At 51.9% G+C, this 21,802-nt stretch overlaps 2 protein-coding genes across 12 annotated transcripts in view; one reads left to right on the top strand and one right to left on the bottom strand.

The window, feature by feature from the left end:
* The window catches only part of GRPEL1 (GrpE like 1, mitochondrial), a 972,139-nt gene that overhangs the window by 667,175 nt on the left and 283,162 nt on the right, over positions 1-21,802 (top strand). The window contains exon 1 of one of the 10 annotated variants that reach the window (XM_050792206.1): positions 1,097-1,100. The exons of the other annotated variants lie outside the window; for them this stretch is intronic. The gene's annotated coding sequence lies outside the window, so the exon portion shown is untranslated. Of the gene's footprint in view, positions 1-1,096; positions 1,101-21,802 lie in introns of those variants that run through there. 10 annotated transcript variants of the gene reach the window in all.
* Positions 1-21,802, bottom strand: part of SORCS2 (sortilin related VPS10 domain containing receptor 2) — a 554,540-nt gene that overhangs the window by 389,268 nt on the left and 143,470 nt on the right. The gene's annotated exons all lie outside the window — the stretch shown is intronic.

The raw sequence follows: 21,802 nt of genomic DNA, 5'->3' as shown, positions 1-21,802 counted from the left end.
TCGCCATGTTGTCCAGGTTGGTCTTGAACCCCTAACCTCAGATGATCCACCTGCCTTGGCTTCCCAAAGTGCTGGGATTACGGCCATTGTGCCCAGCCAAAAAAATTTTTTTGATTAGCCGAGTGTTGTGGTGTGCGCCTGTAGTCCCAGCTATTCAGGAGGTTTGGGTAGAAGGATCACTTGAGCCCAGGAGTTTGAGACTACAGTGAGCTATGATGACATCACTGCACTCCAGCCTGGTGACAGAGTGAAACACGGTCTCTAAAACAAATAAATAAACATAAAAAATAAAAACATAGTGCTAATCTATAACTGAAAGCAAAACAAACCATCTTTTCTATTGCCCATGGGACATTCCCCAGAATTGCTCAGGAAGAAAATCTCAACACATTCCAAAAACTGTATTGAGAAAAATTAATTTCACTATTTTCAAGCTGATCCCCACACTCAGCAGATGGTCAGATTGAGATCCACATCTGTGACGTAAATAGAAACGCTACTTAGAGGACACGAGTCATGCATGGTGGGTCAAAGGTGCAACACTTCAAGAGATGAAAGTTAGACTGTGAGTCACCATCCGGGACGGGAATGCATCCAGCTACAGCAGCTCATGGGCATGTGGGCCTGGCAAGCTTGGTACCTGCACATCCCAATTTCCTCTACTGTGAAATGGAAAAATTATCATCATCATCACAGGAATGCCAGCCTCTCAGGAGGGTGACTTTGGGAACTAACGCTAACCTCTCTGAGCCTCAATTTCTGCACCAATAAAATAAGGTTAATGGTATCACTGACAGCAGCCTAGGAGGCTACTGTTAGGATCAGTGATCACGCAAGCAAGTGCCTGGCATGCAGCAGGTGCCCTGCAAATGTCCATCAGCGGCCCCTCTTCTTAACCAGGTTAAACCAGTTGCCTCTTCACCCACACTACGGGCCTGCACTCTGGGCAGCTCTGAAATCACACTGGTGTTAGGAAACATTCATTCTCTGTGCCCTTTCCTGTGAAAACAAATTCCACATCCATGAGACCGGGTGTATTATCTTCTCTCCAGCCCTTCTTGGAAACCTGAGCCGGTGCGCTCCTCTCCTTGGAATGGGGGCGGGTACACAAATATTTTCAGGAGGAAGCATGCACAGAGGTGCAGACCCCAGAGGCCCACCTGCAAATGGCCTCAAACCAGAGGAACCACGTTCCTCTGCTCCTTTTCATTTGAACCATGTTTAGACAGACAGAATCTGCTGCTTTCAGATTGGAGCGTGCACAGAAGCCCCCACCCACCCCAAAGACAGGGCAGGATGGGGAGAAGGCCCGAGGCCCTCAGGTATTGAAATGAGAAATCTCCACCCATCCCAGCATCCACTCCCCGGCCAGGCCCCAAGTGGGTGAGTGTGTAGCAGGCATCACGCCAAAATGAAACCCCTCCTTTCAACCAAGAAAGGTATTTGACTTCTCTCCATTTCCCCCAATAGAGCTTGTATTATCTCATGTAATCTTCCTAAAAGCCTGGGCCTCTGACAGGTTAAATCACCTTGAAAGGGCAGAATTATCACTCAATTAGCACTGTTGAAGATTAGCAATTATTACCGCGTGAACTGCATAATCAACGCCTCCTGAAACTTAGTCCATTAGCAGACGCCTCCATCCCCACAGCTCCAGCAGCCAGGCTGCTCCACCAGCATGGGGACCTGTAGGCCAATGTTCCCACAGTATCAGACAAACTGCTGGTGCCTATGAGTCTGTTATCTATTCTCTCCCTTCATTAGAAAAAATCCAAATTCTCATAGCTGGGATTAGGAATCACTGGTCATGTCGATCTGGTCATATTTCATATTTTTTATTGGATTTTTTTCAAATAAAGGAGCAAAGGTCGAGCGCTGGAGGCAGAGTTGAGCTGGTCCCTCCCGAGTCCCCGGGACAGGCATCAGAGACACACGGCTGGAGATACCCGAGCTGTATACCCAAGGTCACAGGTGGAGGAGGAAGCGTGGCTGCACCATCTGCGCCCAGCAAGGGCTCCAGCCAGACACCAGGCCACAGTAAGCAGGGAAGGAGACAGGGTTCAAGGCCAGCTCCAGCCCCTCCCTGCAGCCCACTATCCCCAGCTCTGCAGTGAGCCTTCCCTGCTCTGCTCATTGGGAAGGCTGGATGAGAAAAGGGGAGATAAAAGGTCTGGCTGAGCACTCAGTATGTGTTTCTGCAGAGTAAGTGGCTATCCAGTCACCCCAGGACAACCCTGGCCCCAGCCAGCAGGTCAGGCCTGGAGCCCTCTCCAGAGATCCGGGGATCATTCATTCATCAACGTGTTCATTCATTCAACAAACAGTCACCAGGCGCCAGGTGCCCTGTGAGGCTCTGGAGACGTGGCTTTGAACAGGACAGCCAGGCTCTCTGCCCTTATGAAGCCTATGTTACAGCACACAAAAGAGGGGCTGCTGCGGACTGGATGTCAGTGTCCCCTGACCCAAATCCACATGTTGAAGTCCTAATTCCTAGCGTAATGGTATTTGGACGTGAGGGCTTTGTGGGGTGAGTGGGTACAGAAGCAGTCACGAGGGTGGGGGCCTCACAGTGGATTTGTGCCCTCATAAGTGGAGGAAGAGATCAATCTGTCTCTCTCTCTCCGTGTGCACACACTAAGCCAACACCATGTGAGGATATGGTGAGAAGACAGCCATCTGCGAGCCAGGAAATAGAGCCCTCACCAGAAACCAGAAACCCAACCAGAGCCTTGACCTTGGACTTCCCAGTCCGAAACACATGTCTGTTGTTGAAGCCCTCTGTCTGTGATATTCTGTTACAGCAGCCGAGGCAAACTAACACAGGGGCCGAGACAGAAAACAAACCAAATAAGGCAGCAAAATGCATACTGCATCTGGTGGTGAGAAGTCGCAGGGACAAATACAGCTGAGAAGGGGGAACCGTCCTGGGTGAGTGGCCCCGAGGGCTGGGGGCAGGAGAAAGAGCCTCTCTGACGGGTGATCATTGAGACCTGCAGGGAGGATCCAGCCATGTGAAGATGGGGAACAGTGCCCCAAACAGCTGGTGCAAAGGCCCTGGGGCAGCAACAAGCATGGGCATCTCAAAGGACAGAAAGAGGGCCAGAGTGGCTGCAGCCGAGAAACCCAGGGGAGGGTGGAGGGAAGGAAGGACAGAAGGCAGGTGGAACACTGCAGGATTCCAGCCAAGGAAGCTTTGCCTCCTGCCAGCAGGCCTGCCGTCAGCCAGGAAGCCCCACGGCCCTTGATTTCTGGATTTCACTCAGAAAAGCAGCGCAGCACATTTGGAAGCAAAGAAATCCTGTGCGTTCCACAGAGGCACTTCCTGTTCCTCGGGCTCACAGCAAGACGGCGTTTCCCAGCACCGCTGAAGTCAAGTTCACGTTTTCCCCATTTACCCGAGGCTTCACGCACTCTGGGGGCCCAGACCCTGGGCTCCAAAGCTGCCATCAACTCAGTCTTTGGCTTCCTTGTTGCAAATCTCCTCAGCCCTCCCACCCATACATGGGAAGTGAAGGACTCTGAGGCCTCTGGGGACGGCAGAGCCACACAGTGAAGGCACCTGAGGCCCTGCATCACCACCTGCAGGAAATCCACCCACCAGGACCCTCCACTCTGACTGATTGCATCAACAAAAATAAGTAAATATTTATAGCATAAGCCATTAACTTTGGGGGGATTTTTGTTGCAGCAGTTAGCCTCCTCTGACAAATACAGGTTGTGTGTCAAAAGTCTCTTTAGACAAAACCTGTCTAAAGAGGTTCTAAGATTATCTCAAGCCAGAGAGATCTGTGTGATGGTGGGGCAGGCTGGGGTGCCATAAACCCAGAAGGGCACAGAGGGGTTAGGCTAAAATCAGACGGAGAAGAAGAGGGGAGAGTGAAGGGGACCCTCTCGCTGGTGCTGGTGCCTGGGCTCCAGATCACGGGGGCAGAGTGGGGATTCAGGCCCAGTTTCCTCCCAGCGAGCCTGGGGTTCCTTCCACAAATCCAGAATTATGCAAACAAATGAACAACACATCATTAGCTGGACCGACATACAGAACAGATTGGGTGTTGTCAGTAAAATGTGGGTTTTTTTTTTTTTTCTGTGTATGTATGTGTTTTTCTATCACTTGATATTGTTTGGAAACAAAAGATGAGATCAGGATAAACAAAATATTGATGAAAGCCACCTAATGTTTTATGAAATGTAAGAAGTGCTGAATATCATCACGGATAAACCTCCTTATCATGTAAAAGAGTACACCCATGGGGTGGTCAAGAAATTACGTCAAGTCTGGGTTTCGCTTACTTTGGGGTTCAAATTTTCAGTGTAGAGCCCCAGAGCTCCTCGTGCTGTGGGGACCAGGCCCCCAGTTTCAGAGATGCCCCCTGTGCTGCTCTCCTCTCTCTCTCTCTCCCTCTCCCCTTCTCACTTTTCCACCCCACACTAGCAGAGCTCTCTTAGTTAATTAGTGCCCTTCCGCACTTTGGTTTGCAGAAGCTCCCAGATGACCTCTGGTGCCTTTGCAGAGGTGACAAGAAGAGAAATCCCGAAAGAGGACATGAGCGCAGAGATGTGTGGGCCTTAGCTGGGGCTGCACAGTGGCCCTGAGCAGGGCTAGGACTAACCCCAATTTCCTGAATCCTATGCTGGTGCTTACCCCTGCACCTTGCTGTCTCTCTGGGAGCCAGAAGGCAGCGCTGGGCAGGTCCTCTTACCTTACCATGGGGTGATACTTCCAAGGTGAGTGCTCACATTGAGGTGAGTGTGTCCAGTCCTCCTACTGGACCCTCTCTCTGCCCTGGCCTTTCCCTGGGGGATGTTGGACCAGGACAGGCTAAGCAGAAACCAGGGACTCTTTCCAAGGTCATTGCGATGCCCCAGGGTGGGGCCCATGCAGAGAACAAAACAGAACAAAGAGACCTCAACTCATGCTCGCAACGTGGCACAAAGCCAGTGCTGCGAACTGTTCTTATATTTCAGAGAGAGAGAGAGAGAGAGGTGGTGCGGGTAAAGGCGGTGCACACTTCTCGGGCTGCCAGTAGGGAACAGGGAGGGGCTTCTTGCCAGGAAGCTGTGATTGGCATCCTTGAGTTTTAAATATTTATCTGATGAAATCATTACACTTTCCCAAGGAGACCTTCACCAGTGCTGGGCTTCCCCGCTAATGAAAAATTCATCACCGAAAGTCCTGCTAAAATAACATAAGGGTCAGACTTCAACTGCTCAAACCCCTGTCTAGTTCCATCAGTCCCACCCCTAGCCAGCCAGCCCCTAAGGCTCCCTGACAAACACGACCCAGAAGAGCCATAAAGCAGTCAGGGCTGCCTTCCCAAAGCCATCCGGGGCCATCCTTTCACCTGTGCCACTGAAGCAAAGAGAGCACAGCTCAGGGCAGGAGGCCCAGGGAACAGACTGGAGGCACACACTCACACCCATCTTCTGCTCCAGAGTCCACAGTGATTTACTGAGCATCTACTAAGTGCCAGGCCTCATGCTGGGCCACGGACTGTCATCGCAGAGCCCCACTGCCAGGCCCTGCAGACCCTTCGCACAGGGACCCACACACCAGGCTGAGCCTCCCACCTCTGAGTGCCTGTCTGCTTCTAACCCTAGGCTCAGCTTGGAATCAAGTGCTCCTAGTAGCTGACTACAGGTCCCATGTGGAGCCATGGCTGGAAGTGGATTTCCTCTGGGCCCTGAGAGAAGCCCTGCCAGCCTGCTTGGGTCCCAGCATCCCGGAGATCTGCCATGAGACACCCCCACTTTTTTGCCTTAGTCAGTGCTCACCGGCACCTCCCATACCACCTCTGCAGGGATGGCCCTGCCCTCACTGGCAGTCACTCTCTGGGCCCCTAGATTTTGGCCCCCACCTCTGGTGGCTGACTCCATCCTCCTCTACCCCCTCCCAGTGAGAACCATTGCACAGTCCCTGTGTCACAGAGCTGGGTGATGACCTCTAGAACCAGGGAGACAGGACCTCAGACACAACCTCGGATTGAGCAAGAGGCCTCATCTCTCTGAGCCTCCGTTTCCTAATCTGGTACATTGTGATTTCTCCCCACCCTTGCCCAGGGTGTTGGGAGGCTCCAAGGAACCATGGTTATAAGATTCAGCCACCTACGTGGGGATCAGACTCACATATACCCCCAGATGACAAAGGCCGTGACTTCACCAAAGTTTTCTTTCTGAAACACGGTCCCTGGCCCATAAGAACGTGCCGCCTCTCCCTCCCTGTTGACAGCTCCAAAGATTCCCCTTCCTGCCATTCCACCTGCAGCAGGTGTGAGGCTGTGAGGTGTCCTCTGAGGATGCGGTGCCAAGTGAGCTCACTAAGTGAGCACGCAACGCAGAGCCTGGAGCCCGAGCAGATGTGCCCAGCGCTGCCTTCCACTCCCAGCTTCAGAGACCGCCAGATACCTGCTGAGAGGTCAGCCCACTGGCTTTCTCCACCAGGACTAAGCCTAAGGAAGATCTCCTGCAACACACACCCAATCCCAGCTCACAATTTGAGAGACAGCAAGACGCAGGGGCAAGCTCCAAAATGGCATCCAGGAGATCGGGGTGAGTCCTAACACTGCCCAAAGCCACTGTGTAGCACTGGTTAAGGCCCACATACCTCTGAGCTCATGTCCTCATTGTACAACTGAATGACTGAACTAGGTCATTGCCTCATTCATTCATTCATTCATTCATTCATTCATTCATTCAAACTTGAATGTGTTGGAAACCTACAATATGCCAGGCACCTCAGTTCTCAGCACTGAGAGATAAAGGAGACCCAGCCCAAGCTCTGGAAGCTTCACAATCCCATGAGGAAGGCAGAGCTGCAGAGAACACTTCACAGTTTAGAGGGATGAAAATTCTGAAAGATGGATACACAGAGGCTTCTGTGAGCCCAGAAGAAGCAACTAACCCCACCTGACTTGTCCATCACCGCATCCCAGCACCTACACAGAGCAAGTATTGGGTGGGTGGTCGGACAGATAAATGGATTAATGGATTAAGGGGTGGATGGGTAAGTGGTGGATGGATAGATGGACAGGAGAGGGAGTAGGCAAATAGATGGGTGATTGAATGGATAGATGAGGGGCTGAGTAGGTAGATGGAGAGTAGATAGTTGGGTAGACAAGTGGGTGAATGGATGGGGGATGAATGGATTGATGAGTGGGGGTAGATAGGTGAATGGGTAGATGATGGATGAATGGATGATGATGGATAGGTGGATGGATGATAAATGGGTGGGTGGATGAGTGCATGGATTGGGGAGAGAGAGAGGAATAGATGGGAAGATGGATGGGTAGAAGATGGACGAATGGATGGATGGATGGATGGATGGATGGAAGAGAGGGAGAGGAAGGGATAGGAGGAGGGACAAGGGCCTCTGATCTTTCAGAGGAGCATGAACTGTCCTCTCTTCGGTGTCCTTATAAAAGCTCACTCAAGCCAGCAAGGGCCTGATCCAGAGAACCGTTATCCAGAAACCATTTAACAAGAGAGACAGAAGGACAGAGATAAGAGACAGAGGAGAGAAGGAGGAGAAGGACTTTCAGAGAAGAGACAAGACCCTCGGAGAGAAGAAGAAAAGGTGTGACAAGGACAGAGGAAGACAGTGTGAAGACCCTGTCAGGCAGACAGAGCAGAGTTGGAAGAGAGCCAAGACAGAAAGAAAGGAGAGAAGGATGTGATGAGAAGAGACAGAGGAAGACAGTGTGAAGACCCTGTCAGCCAGACATGGAAGGAGAGCAGAGAACAGGCAAGCACCAGCCATGGGGGTGGGGAGAGGAGGGAGAAAGGCTAAGGCAGGGGTCGGGATGAACACGAAGGGAGCTATAACACCCGCTGTGACAAGGTTCCGTTGTGAGCAGGTCTCTGTTCTGCCACTTTATGAAGATGTGTCAGTAAACAGCAGATGTGAAGTCCCTGTGCTCACAATCACACTGCGGTGACAGTGACTCGGTAGCAGAAGGCCAGGGGCTTCCACCAGCCAATGGGCAAGGGGCTGAGGGGTAAGTGGGGGCATGCAGCCTGTGTTGGTCACCCTTGCAGCCTGGTCCGTGGAGCAGGGCAAGCACGGTAGCCATGAGCACAGCGGAAAAATATGGGCAGCCTGATTTGTAAATGCCAGCTTTCGACACCCCGACCCCAACCACGTGTGCCCCAGGGAGCCCATTCCTTCCCTCGTCCTAACCCTAGACAGCAGCACAGGGAAGAGAAGATGAAGCTGTGTGGGCCCCTGTGTCCCAAGCAGCCACGAAGAGTGGATACAGATGAAGGGGACCCGCCCTGGTGTGCTCCAAAGTGAGCCAGACTCTCCAGGGAGGTTGGAGCTGGCATCAGCAATCAATAGCAGTGAATACCTAGACAATGCAAAAAGCAGTGTGGCCAACAGCATGTTCATTAATAAAGCCCAAGAGAAGGGCTGTCAAGTGGTATCAGTGAAAATCTCTCAAGCCCACCCTCCCACAGACCTGGTCACCGCCCAGGTGCACATCTCCCATCTTGACTGTCCGGACCCACCACCTGCTGGGAGTCCTGGCCTTCAGGGTCATGCCTGCCAATCCACTGGATCCCCCCAGCAGCCAGCGCACCCCATCACGCTAGGTGCCAGGAACTGCGAACTGCAGGACCAGCCATGCTGCCCTTTGGGAGTGTCCCATCTAGCAGGATTTTGGACATCAAAGGTCAAAATTCCTAAGCAGTGCACCCGAAGCCCTCCCCAGATCCAGTTATCTATGTATTGCTAAGTTCTGTTCCACACTGGCTTTCAAAATTGTAATATTTGATGATTTAACATCGTTCATAATGGGAGGTGGCCAGATTGACTTGAACTGTAGCCCCACTCTGGAACTCTGACATTGTCTCCTAATTGTGGATGCTGCAAATAACATTGCTGCAAACACCTGCCTATGGGGAGTGCTTTCCTGGTTGGAAGGATAGATTACCTTAAGACATTCGCAGAGTGGGTTCCGCAGCCACGGGGTGGGTTGTGCTTCTTAAAACAAGAGTTGTGTCCATTTACAACACTGGCAGAAAAATGCATGAAAATACTCTTTTCACCAGACTTCGGCTAGCATTGGACACTACCTTTTGTTCATGGCTCTTTTTTTTTAATGTCCCAGATATTTCTTGGTGACAACTGGGGCCAGGGATAAAACAGAATCCTAACTGATTCCTGGGGACTGAAATTGTCCAGTGGTGGGAGAAACAGGAGAACAGCAGATCAGTGTCTGCTGGGAACACCAAACACTTGGGAGAGTTGTTTCATCCCCTTGTTTGGAAATGCAGCTCGAGGGGCGTTATGTCCAGTTAGAATGAAGGTCAGGGCTGAGCCGTAAAGAAACGACAAAGCGTTCAGTCCAACGGTTCTCCGGACCATGCACTGATACCCAGCAAGGAACGCCAACAAAAGGCCAGGCCTGGGTCTCCACAGCACCCCGGGCACTGGTGTGGCCCAAAAGCCACCCACTGGGTGAACCTCACGTCCCTCTGGCTTGAGGTCTGCTCACTTTGCCCAAGCCCTCACTGCGTGACCAAGGACACGCCACAGCAGGGTAGGCAGGGGGGCCCATCTCCTTGCTCTGCTTGACTGCTCCTTCTACCACATTGCCCAGCCCCCAGCTCAGCCAGGCCCCCGCCCTGTGACCCTGTGACCTCCTGGGCTCCCTAGGGCCTGGGGATAAAGTCTAGGGTCTCACTCTGCAGCCTGGCACAGGACACCTAGCCACACCCACCCCACTGGCCCTGTGCTCCAGTGGCAGCCCCCGGAAGCCCCCACACCTTGACTCAGCAAGATGTTTACAATGAGAATGCTGAGACATCTGCAGGACTGACCCACAGCCATCCAGAATCATCACTGGGGCAGAGGGGCCCTCCGCTGCCCATGGCAGGAGTGGGCAGGGCATGAGTGTTGCAATGAGACAGACTGGAGTTCCAGCCACAGCCATGCTACCCCTGGCCCCCAGCTTCCTCGTAGACACAGCGCCCACCCCAAATCTTGCTACAACGAGGAAGTATGCTAACATATTGCAAGCACTAAGCTCAGTGACTGGCATATGAGGTAGGTGTGCAATTAAGTTGAATTCCCCCTTGGTAGCTGTCAATCAACGTCAAATAAGTGCATGGAAGACGGGGGGTGGGGGAGGGGGTATCTCCATCTTTTCTGTCTGTAACCAAGGAGAATGCTGCTATCATGTTCCAAATGTGTTTCCAACAAGGTGAGGCTGCTCATATGATGGGTCGCTTTCCAACAGCAAAAAGGTAGAAAACACAGTCATTAAAAATATAAGATTCAGCCGGGTGCAATGGCTCACGCCTGTAATCCCTGCACTTTGGGAGACCGAGGCGGGTGGATCACCTGAGGTCAGGAGTTCAAGACCAGCCCGACCAACATGGTGAAACCCCAATCTCTATTAAAAATACAAATATTAGCCCGACATGGTGGTGCATGCCTATAATCCCAGCTACTTGTGAGGCTGAGGCAGGAGAATTGCTTGAACCCGGGAGGCGGAGGTTGCAGCAAGCCGAGATCGTGCCACTGCACTCCAACCTGGGCAACAAGAGTGAAACTCCGTCTCAAAAAAAAAAACCCACAAGATTGGAATTTGTTCCTAATGAGCCACATGGTCTTAGCCAGGGCGCTTACTATCCTCAAACCTCAGTTTCATCATCTGTAAAGTGGAGGCTGATGACAGTAGCTGGGCAATTGTGGGGGAGCAAGTGAACGAATGCATGCCACAAGAAAGAGCCTCTAAGTTGAGTGCTTATGTCGCAGTGTCCGACGCAACATAAGCACTCAAGAAATCACAGTTGTTTTTATCATTCTTCAAGTTCACAGAACAGTTTCCTCGCACGATATGCTTTCTCTGACTGAACTCTAATTTCATAATCCTTGCGAGAAAGCTGGCAGCGCTGGAAGAATGAAGTGCCCGAAGGACATAGAGTTAATGGTGAGTAATTTCCCCAGGAATTCCGAAAGGGCGACCCAGGGAGAAATTCACAGGATGACGTGTCTCACATCGGCTCCTCCGCTCCTTGGCCCGACGCAAGGGACTCTCTTAATTAACTCTGTCTTTACTGCTAATCTTAGTAAATCATTAGACAAGATTATCCTCAGAAATCATCCTCAATTTCATTCATCAAAATTGTGGTTGCCTCTGCCTGTTCATTTCATGTGATTCACAGAAAGGTGTCCTTTTGAACTAGCATGGTTTGTGGGTATTAATCGCAAGTCTATTAGTGCAGACACTGTAATAATGAATTGAAATTTACATTGTGTGCAATCTTATTAATTGTGCGATCATATCAAGTCTGACAGTTTTAATGCATTACTAAGGGAAAATAGTCTAATACATGACATTAAAGATGTTATCAAGGTTAATTTGCCTTAAAATGTAATTTCCCCCTTTCCTTTGAGATATTGTGGTTTAAACACATGGTGCTTTAATTTTCCCCTTTCCTTTGAGATATTGTGGTTTAAACACATGGTGCTTTAATCTGGGAGGAAAGTGTCCACACAAATCCACAGAATCAGAATGGTATCCCTCACCTCTCTGGGGAGAAGGGAGGAGTGGAGATAGGTGTGGGATTTGGAACCACTCAGGTGAGTTTTTCAGCTCTACCACTTAAGTGCTGTGTGATCTTGAACAAACTGCTTAGCCTCCCTGGGCCTCACTCGATTTCTTTGTCTGCAAGGAGCTATGGGAGTCCCTACATCTTGCTGGGTCATCACGAGGCTGAAACAGGCATATAGAGGGCCCAGCAGAATGCCTGGCACACAGTAGGTGCTTTTTATTCTTAGTCACTGATATGTCCTTGACATCCAGCACGAGGCGTGGCCCATGGGAAGTCCATCATAAATTGATCCAGGGTTGCCAAGGAGAATGCTTGCAGAGAAACAGGTGGACAATATCAACATATGAGCCAATGCCAGATCCAATCCAAAGAGAAGGTAAGACTGGCACAGGTGCCCCACCTGAGACAGGTGACCCTGTGTGGTCCCAAACACAAAGGCCTGAAGGAGCTGCCTGACAGCTTCCCTTGGGTAAAAGCATTGTCCTAACGCAATTATGTTCAGAAATCCTGATATGGCACCTAGGTGGGCTGGGTCATAGCCATCCTCAAGCACTAAATTTTTTAAATAACCACTATTAATATAATTCATAGATATGACCTTATTCTTCATCCAACCAGCAAATATTTACAGGGCACCTACTACTATGTATGTATGGTCTTTGTGTTAGGTGCTGACCATAAAGAGTTGAACAGGCTTGACATGCCCCCTGAACTCATGAAATTTTCAAACAATTATAATACAGTTCGATGAATGTTATGATGGACACTAAGACACCCTGGGAACTCATGGTACAAGAAACTAGCATTGTCTGACATCTGGGAAGACTGCTTTAAGTGAGACTGAAGAAAGAGAAGGAAGATCAATCCTTCAGGAAGATATAACAAGTACAAATATATATGCACCTAACAACACAGCCCTAAAGAACATGAAGGAAAATGGACAGAATTGAAAAGAGAAAAGACAATTCTACATCTGCAGTTGAAGATTCCAGTGTCCTACTCTCAATAATTGTTAGAGCAAGTAGGTGGAAGATCAGCAGCTCTTGTCTTGAGCAACATTATCAACTGACTTAACCTAATTGACATTTACAAAATACTCCACCCAATAACAACAGAGTACACATTATTTTCAAGTGTACGTAAAACGTTCTCCTGGATAGATCACATGCTAGGCTATAAAACAAGTCTCAATAAATATTAAAGGGTTGGAATCATGCTAAATATGTCCCTGATCATAATGGAGCCAAATTGGAAATCAATAACAGAAAGAAATTTGGGAAAGTCTCAAATATTTGAAAAATAAACAAAAGATTTCCAAATAATCCATGGCTCAAAGAAGAAATCACTAAGGAAATTAGAAAATATCTTAAACTGAATAAAACTGAAACACAACGTATCATAATGCAGCTAAAGCAGTGCGAAGGGGGGAATTTATAGCTTTAAATGCTGGTATTAAAAAGGAAGAAAAACCTAACATCAATTATCTAAGCTCCACCTCAAGCAGCTAGAAAAAGAAAAATAAACCCGGAGTAAGTAGAAGGAAGGAAATCATAAAGATCAGAGCAGAAATAAATGAAATAGATGACAGAAAAATAAATGGAACCAAGAGTTGGTTCTTTGAGAAAATCAACAGAAATGGGAGACCTCTTGGCTAGACTGAGCATGAAGGAGGAGAAGAAGTTGGCCAGAGACAAGATGGCAGATGAGGAAGAAAGTATTCTAAGGGGAGGTACCCACCGGAGGGAAAACTCAGAGACAAGAGAGGACAGGGGACACAGAGGCACTCCAGAAACTGGAGCATGGAGTTGGGGAGAGAGGGCGGCGGGAAGGAAAAAGGGTTGCCAAAGATCTTGTGAGCTTTGCTGACGTGCTGGGTTCCACCCCAGGAGCATTAAGCCATCACTAGAAGATTGTAAGCAGAAAAGAGATACTATGATCTAAGGTTTTAAAGGTCATTGCATCTCACAGACGGGAAAGGGAGGCTTGGAGAGGTCCTAGGGCTTGTCTATGGTGACGCAGCTAGCCAGCAGCAGTGCTGGACTCATACTCAGCTATTTTCATCAAAATAGCCTGGAAGAGCACTGGGGGGAAGCCAGGAGACCCCCAAGTTACTGCCCCTCACTGAGGACCATGACCTCATTTGCAAACTGATGGAACCATTTGTAAAGCTCCTACAATCCCTTCTAACAACGGCATGAAGGATTCTAAACAAAGAGACAAGTTAAGGTCCTTCAGCTGTCCTGAAGTCATACCTAATGTGCACTTTCTGTGCTCAATATTGGTCTTACGAGTTCAGCACTGCTCAGTCTGTCTTGTGCCCCAGCATTAAGAAGTTTTCAGATTTCATAGCAGATACCGAGAAGACATAAATAACAGTCTCTGCTCTCTGGAACAAGCTTCTACCGCTCCAAAGTTTTTCTTTGAAAATTGGGGTCCAGCACAGTACGAGCGACATTTTCATCACCAGGTAAAATCCCCACCCTTCCCCCTCTAATCCATCCAAGTCCCTGGGAGGAAACTTGTGGCAAACAGCCTACCCTTCCAGCCGGCAGCAGGAGGGACAACAGGCCAAGCCTCCCCAGGTCTCACTGGTGAGTCAAAAGCAGCCTGAAGGGGCCTGGAGAATGAGACTGGGGTCTGGGTGGCCCCCAGAGCTACAGGGCACAGCCAAAAGCTTCCAAACTCCCCCTCCGATCCATCGTGCTCCTCACACAGACTTCTGGCCGTGCTGCCTGCTGTTTTCGAGGATAAACAGTGAGTCAGTATACAGGGGAATCAGGGGTGAGGTGAGGGAGGGGGTTTACTTGCTTTCCCATTTAGGGCCTCCGTCCCCAAAACCAACCCATTCACCCAGCTTCCCATCCAGCATGGTGCTTCCTCTTCGCCTCCTGCCCCAGCGTGGGAGGACTCAGCTGGTCCCAGGTATGTTTCTGCCCCTCACCTCAGTGTCCCCTCTCTGCTCAAACTGCCCTGTCCTCTCCCACGCAAGAAAACTCCCCACTGCCCTACCCACTTCCTGAATTCCCAGCCCCTGATGGGGACGCACATTGCCCTCCAGTGGGTCGCACTACGGCTGTTCTGTGGATCCAGGTGATGAAGGAGCTGAGCAGAGGCTGCAAGGAAACAGCACACAGACCCGGCGCTCCGTCCATCCGTCTCCCTTCCGGCCAGCAGTGAAGGCCTGGGTGCTGGGCAGGGTGTCTGGTTTCCTGTCATTTCTGGAAGGCTCCATGGGATAAGCTAGTCCCGGCTCCTGGGGACCTGTGACCCTCCTCATCTGGACAACTGCTCAGCGTCTGCAAAGAAGGCTCCATGACATGGGACTCAGCGGATGAGGACCCCACTGAGACCTTCCATCCCAGACCCTGTACTGGGGGCATGGTGGGGGCTAATGGCACTGCTTGATAGTTCATTAAGTCAAAGGACAGCAGACACGTGCACCTTTAGGTGTGTAGGCAGAGCAGGGTGTCAGTTTCCACGTCCACACTGCACCCACCCCATACCTCCATGTCAGTATTCACTTGCAGGCCAAGGAGAAAGGACATCTTGGGGCAACTTGGATCTGTACCAGGGCCTAGAAGCCAACTAATCCTCCCAACCACGCATCATGGCCATGCCTTACAGGGAAGCACGGCAAGCCCCCCCGGCACTGCCACCTCCCAGCTGCAGGGCCTCGGGCCACTCACAGAGCCTGGAAACTTCAAGGTCCCCTCCAACAGGGCCTGTCCACCTTCCTCGTGGAGCAGAGCTAGAAGGAATTCAGGTGCTTTGGGAGTGGAGAGCTGCCCCATCTTGAGGACTTATTCTATGCCATGCACCAACCCACTCGACACTAGGTGGGTGCTATTGGCGGCCCCGTCTGCCATAGTGCTTCCTCTTGACCTCCTAAGGGCTATTTTCCAGATGGGGAACCTGAGGCAGGCAGGGTCACCCAGGTAGAAAGCAGCCACACTGGGTCTGAAGTCAGGCATCTGCCCCAGAGCCTGAGCGCTCAGTGGCTGAGCTTCCCGCCTGCGCTTGTGGAGGTCATGCTCTGTGCAAAGGAAGCAGGCACCAGGATGGGGAGATCCACTCGTCAAAGCCCTTCCTGTGCCGAACCCAGGGCTGTGCGTGCCACCTGCACCAAGCCCGCCCTGTCCAGGGACAGGGATGCCGACCTTACATGTGAAGAAGCTAAAGCAGCTTTGCCCGGTGTCACTCACTGAACGAGTGGTCAGGCAGGAAGCTGAACCCAAACCCAGCTGGTTCCAATGTCCCAGGCCCTCACTTTGGCATGACACCCAAACGCGGGAGGCCCCGGCGACGATGTGGTATGGGCCCTTGTGACACCCTAAGCCCATGCTGCCAACCAGCCCACCTCATGTCTGAGGGCAACTGGCATGTTTGCCAATGTTGCAGACAGGAGGACCCAGACGTCTGCCTTCCTAAAGCCCCTGTTGCTGTGACCAGAAGAACATAGGCAGAGGATCATGAGCTGCTCGGGGCCTACACGGTCGGGGACTATGTCAACATTGCTCTGTCCCCTTTTCCACCCTCCCTTTCCCAGGCCTGTCTGCAGCCACCCTACGTCCCTCAGTTCCAGGCACCCCCAAAGGCCACACAGCCAGGACAGAGATCTTGGCCAGCACCCAGGGAAGCAGGCGTCACCACCTTCAAGGGAATGACTGCTTCCTTCCACCTTGGCAACTGCAATTTACAACAGAAGAGATCAAATCAGTCCCATCTGCCTGCTCACAGCTCTGTGGGTTAACGACTGTTATAATTACCGCCCACGCCAGCGGCCAATTACCCCTCTCAGGCCATTCTTTAAGGCAGATTATTTTATACGAAACTTTATAGGGGACACACCATTACCCTGGCCTCGGAAGTCCTGAAGAGAGGGCTGCTGGAAGCTTTGCAGGGCTTCTTCCCTGTGTTTAGCTGGGGGGTGTGAGCAGGCCAGGCACCAAGGTCCCTGCAAGGTTCGCCTCCACCCCCCTTTCACACCGCATCTCCAAGGGTGAAAGGACACATCTTGGCCCACAGGACAGCCCCAAGTGGCCCCTCCTGCCCTGAATAAAGAAAGAAGAAAGGTAGGAGGGCATGCTTCCCCCTCAGATTCACCACAGCAGGCTGTGGAATCTGCAAAGCTAAATGCCAAATGAAACGTGGGCCCTCATTCAGAAATGACTAAGAAGGGAAAGATGGCAGCAGCAGCAATAAACCCAGCACAGGCCCTTCTGAGCACAGGGCCAGGAGCAACGTCAGAGGCAGCTAGCTCTCCACCGACAGAGGGTCAGGATGCAGTGAGTAGCTCAGGGAAGGAGGCAGACCTATGTCCACATCACTGTCCCTGGCCCTTAGGAGCTGCAGCCCCTTGTTCCCAGCACTAGAATAGCCTGGCACCCAGTGGGCACTCAGTCCTTGAATGGGTGAGGCCTTCCCCAAATACCCCAGATGGACAACACATTGTTCATCAACAGATGAAGGAATACACAAGATGTGGTCTATTCACACCATGGAATATTACTCAACCATGAAAAAGGAATGGGATATTGACACATGCTGTGACGTGACTGGGCCTTGAAAATATCGTGCTTTGTAAAGGAAGGCAGAAGCAAAAGACCACATCATACATGATGCTATCAGTATAAAATATCTAGAATAGACAAACCCATAGAGACAGAAAGCAGATTGGTGGTTGCCAGGGGCTAGAAGAAGGACAAATGGGATGTGCCTAATAGGTTTGGGGTTTCCTTTTGGGGAGATGAAAATGCTTTAGACCAGGCTGAGGTGGTGGCTGCACACACTGTGAATGCGCTAAATACCACTCACTGAAGCCACACTTCAAAATGATTGATTGTATGCTATGTGAATTTCATGTCAATAAAGAAGAAAAGCTGCCTGGAGGATTAAATGGTGTCATGCACGTGTGGTCCCTGGCCCTTCATGGGCCCTCAGAAAATGGTGGCTGGGTCATCACAGAGCCCTCTGGCCTCACACTTCAGAAGACAGTTCCTAGTCCCTTGATCATCCAGGTGGCATGGGCACCTCCTGCTGCCAGGCCTCTTACAGGCTGAAGGGCAGAGAGAAAAATGAGCAAAGAGAGCTCAGAATCCAGCCAGGAAAGCCAACCTGGCTACAAACAGCCAACACAAGACGAGGAGAGGGACAAAGCCCCGCAGGGTTCAGGGCTGGGAAGATCGCTCCATTTGCAGGACCAGGAAGACTTTCTGGAGGAGGAGCTTGGGGCTGGGCCTTGGACAGGCCGAGGGGGAAGGGCACCCCAGAGAGAAAGAACAGAGTGTGCAAAGGCCCAGGGGCTGGAACAGAGCAGTGTGTGCAGAAGGTTCTTCAGCTCCCCACAGATACGCCCACCGTCTACTCCACACCATTGTTACGCTTCCATCCGCCAACATTTCCTGCACGCAGACCTTGGGCCAGACCTACAGCCAGGGACTGAGACGCTACAGTCAACAAGACCATCCTCCCCACTGTGCATGTCTGTATCTTCCTTTCTGAGAGGTGGCACACTTCCTGCTCACTCCTCACACTTTCTTTGCTGCTCATGCTGTGGCCTGCAGGCAGGGTTTGTTCCAGCTGCTCTGGCCATGCAGCAGGGATGGCTGCAATTGTCCAGCCTGGCCAGTGATGGGGCTCAGGGATGAGGGAGGAGCAAGTCCTCCCGGCTGCAGACCTAGAGCCACCCTTGCCAATAGTAAAGCCGACCTTTGTTCTCTAATGTTTGGCTTGTGCGTCTTATTTCTTGATGAGTCCCAAGCGCAGGATGGGAATAGGGGGTATCACTCAACGTCCCCTGGTGCCCCGTGTGTCCCCTTGACTGACAGCTTCTCTTTTCCTCGGTCTTGCCCTCTAGCTCCAAGTGAGGCCGGCAGCCGGAGCTCAGGGAGTTTCCACCCACAGGTGTGCAAGTTCCAGTGTGCACAAGCACAAGAGTGCAGAGGAGTATTCAAAGCCAATTCCTCAGAAAGAGGCTGTTTCAGACCCAGCAGTGAGGGAGGGGCCCGGCACAGACTGTGGCAGGCAGCCTCAGCTGATTCACAGAACCCACTCGGGGGATGCCTTTCCTGGAGGAAGCCGGCACCTTCCAGGGCTGGCCAGGATCCAGGCTGCCCTCCACAAACGCCAGGACATGCAGAGGCTCTGCCTCGCTACAGTGACCAGCTGTCTCTGTCTGCCTGGACTGTCTTGGTTTTAGCAGCAAACAGTTCACATCCTGACACCCACTCAGTCCCAGCCCCTGCCCAGCCTTTCTGCCCTCCCCACCATGCAGAATGGCATAGCCACTCTCCATCACTCGGGACAGGGCCATGGTCAGCGGAGTGTGGGGGTTGTGCAGGCCTAGGTTGTGGCACTGGCTCGGCCTCTTACTAACTGTGGGGCCTCAGGCCTTGCAAATCCGCTTCTCCCAGCCTCACTGTCCACATGTGCAGGAAGAAGGTAAGGCCACTCATGTGTAGGAAGAAGGTAAGGCCACTCATCTTGTGGGCCCTCCTGGGTCCTGAACATGTGGCCTGGAAGCCCCAGCACCCAGGCCAGCACCCCATAGGCCGTTCATACGTGGCCTCCTAATTATCACCATCTCTGGCCCTGGGTGGGCCCCCAACCTCTCCTCACCTCAGGGTCCTCATCTGTAAAGTGGGGCAAGGCCTCGTGGAAAGCAGCCCTGATGCATGGCAGCTGCTGCTTGGTGGAGCCTGGGTCGGGGCCTCCTCCCTTGGCATCTTCCTGGAGACCCTCCCTTTTAGGAGACACTCCTCCCAGGACTTCCCAAACCCAGGATTTGCAAATATGAACGTGTCTGAGCTGGTTCTTGGCTTTCTCCCTCTTATGGGTTGAACTGTGCTCCTCCAAATTCCTATGTGGAAGTCCTAACCCCCAGGACCTATGGATGTGCCCTTATTTGGAGATAGGGCCTCTACAGAAGGGATCAGGGTAAAATGAGGTCATTCGGTGAGCCCACTATGACTGGGTGTCTTTACAAAAATGGTCACAGAGACGCAGTTGGGGAGAACACCACGTGAAGATGCAGGCAGAGACCAGGGTGGGGCATCTACAGGCCATGCACACCAAGGATGGCCAGCAGCCCCCAGAAGTTGCAGAGCAGCCTGGAACAGACGCCCCCACCCAGCTGCAGATGAACCCAGCCAACCTTGTAGGCACCTCGATCTCAGGCTTCTCGCCTCCAGAACTGCGCTCAGTACTTTGTTACGCAGCTGTCGCTGACTCATACAACTTTCCTGCACCAGCTGCTGCACTGCGGTCAGGAGTCCTCCTTCCTGTGCACATCCTTGGATCAAGTGACAGCTGCTTGTCACTCACACTGGTGCCTCCTGTCCCACAGATGGCCACTTCTCAAAGAGAAAGCCTTGGTTCCTACCCAAGAGTAGCTGTGCACACGGAGGGGTGAGAAAAAGGGCCGCACTCCATGGGCTGATTTTCTCCTTAGCAAAGCAGCCCTCCTGCCCCCAACCTCAGGGGCCACAGTTCACATCCAGGCCACAGTTCACATCCGGGCCACAGTTCACATCCGGGCCACAGTTCACATCCAGGCCACAGCAAAATGGCAGGTGATACCACATCTGTGTGAATTTCCAGCAGAACGGAAAAGCCCGTCTCGGCCAAGAGGTGCAGTGCCCCTGGCAGGCTCTGCCCTACCAGAAGTGTGTCGGGGTTGCTGGGTATCCCGGGGTTTACTGTAGAGACCAGCAGCTCCCTGGAGCGGGGATGGCTTCATGACCCCAGCATGACCATGCGCCTTCCACGGTACTGCCGTCCACAGAGCCTTCGAGGCCCAGGAGCAACAGCTTTGAAACAGGCCTCTGGGCCAGAAGAATTATAACAATTACGGCAGCTGTCTGGTGTCCTGCCACTTGGGACTAATTAAATGGTTTCCAACTGTGATGGAGGCACCACATAAAATACTTTTAAATTAATTTTTAAAGAATAAATGAGAGCATTAACATTTTATACACTAGCTGAGGGATGGGGACAGGAGTGTGGGCAAAACTCGGGAGGGCAGGAGACTGAACAGAAGGAGCACTGCACCAAGAGTCCCAGAGCCCCTTGGCCAGCCCCACCCTGGCCCTGCTGGGTGACTCTGGGCCTCAGTTTGCCCACCAATACAGAGAGACAGGGACAGATGACCTCTTCATCTATGGGCTCTGTTCAGCCTTAGGTAGGCAGCCTGGCAGGCCATCCATCCATCCATCTATCCATCCAACCAACATCCATCCATCCATCCATCCATCCATCCAACATCCATCCATCCATCCATCTATCCATCCAACCAACATCCATCCATCCATCTATCCATCCAACCAACATCCAGCCATCCATCCATCCATCAATCCATCCATCCATCCATCCATCCATCCAACATCCATCCATCCATCCATCTATCCATCCAACCAACATCCATCCATCCATCCAACCAACATCCATCCATCCATCCATCCATCCATCCAACATCCATCCATCCATCCATCCAACCACATCCATCCATCCATCCATCCATCCATCCATCCATCCATCCAACATCCATCCATCCATCCATCCATCCAACCAACATCCATCCATCCATCCATCCATCCATCCATCCAACATCCATCCATCCATCCATCCATCCATCCATCCATCCATCCAACATCCATCCACCCATCCATCTAGCCAGCCAGCCAACATCTTCTAGGTGCCAGACCTGATGCTGTCACCATTGAGCTCAAAACCCAGTGGGGATGCAATGCCCAGGTGATAGGGATGCAGCAGCAGGGTTAGGGCATCTGCAGGGACCACAGACAGGGCAGCAGGTCTGCAGGGGAACCCTGGGCTTGCAGGGCAGGGCTGGGTGTTTCCAGCAAGGGGGCAGCATGTGGGAGCAGATGTGGGTGGCAGGCTTGCTCTGGAAGCTCTGGAGGAGCTAGGAGTGACAGCGGGGAAGGTGAAGGTCGGGGGCACAGGGCCAGCTTGCGGGTGGCCAGGCAAACCCTGGTAGGGAATGAGGACTTCACTGTACGCATTGGCTGAGGGCAGCTGGGATTCCTCGTCTTCCATTAGATTCTGCAGCCAGGGAGCAACGCTGCCCCAGCATGCGGGTGTAGAGCTCTCCCCACCTTCCCACTGTCTTCAACATCCAACCCTCTGGCCATGGCTGCAAGGCCCACATGGCCTTCTACCACCAGCCTTGCCTTGTCAGCCACCTGACCTCCTGTCAGCTCCTCCAACAAGCCAGGTCTCCGCTGCCCTC

This window comes from Macaca thibetana, chromosome 5 (assembly GCF_024542745.1).
Source record: "Macaca thibetana thibetana isolate TM-01 chromosome 5, ASM2454274v1, whole genome shotgun sequence".
NCBI lineage: Eukaryota > Metazoa > Chordata > Mammalia > Primates > Cercopithecidae > Macaca > Macaca thibetana.
Note: the sequence above shows the minus strand (reverse complement) of the source record. Positions and strands in the feature narration are given on the sequence as shown.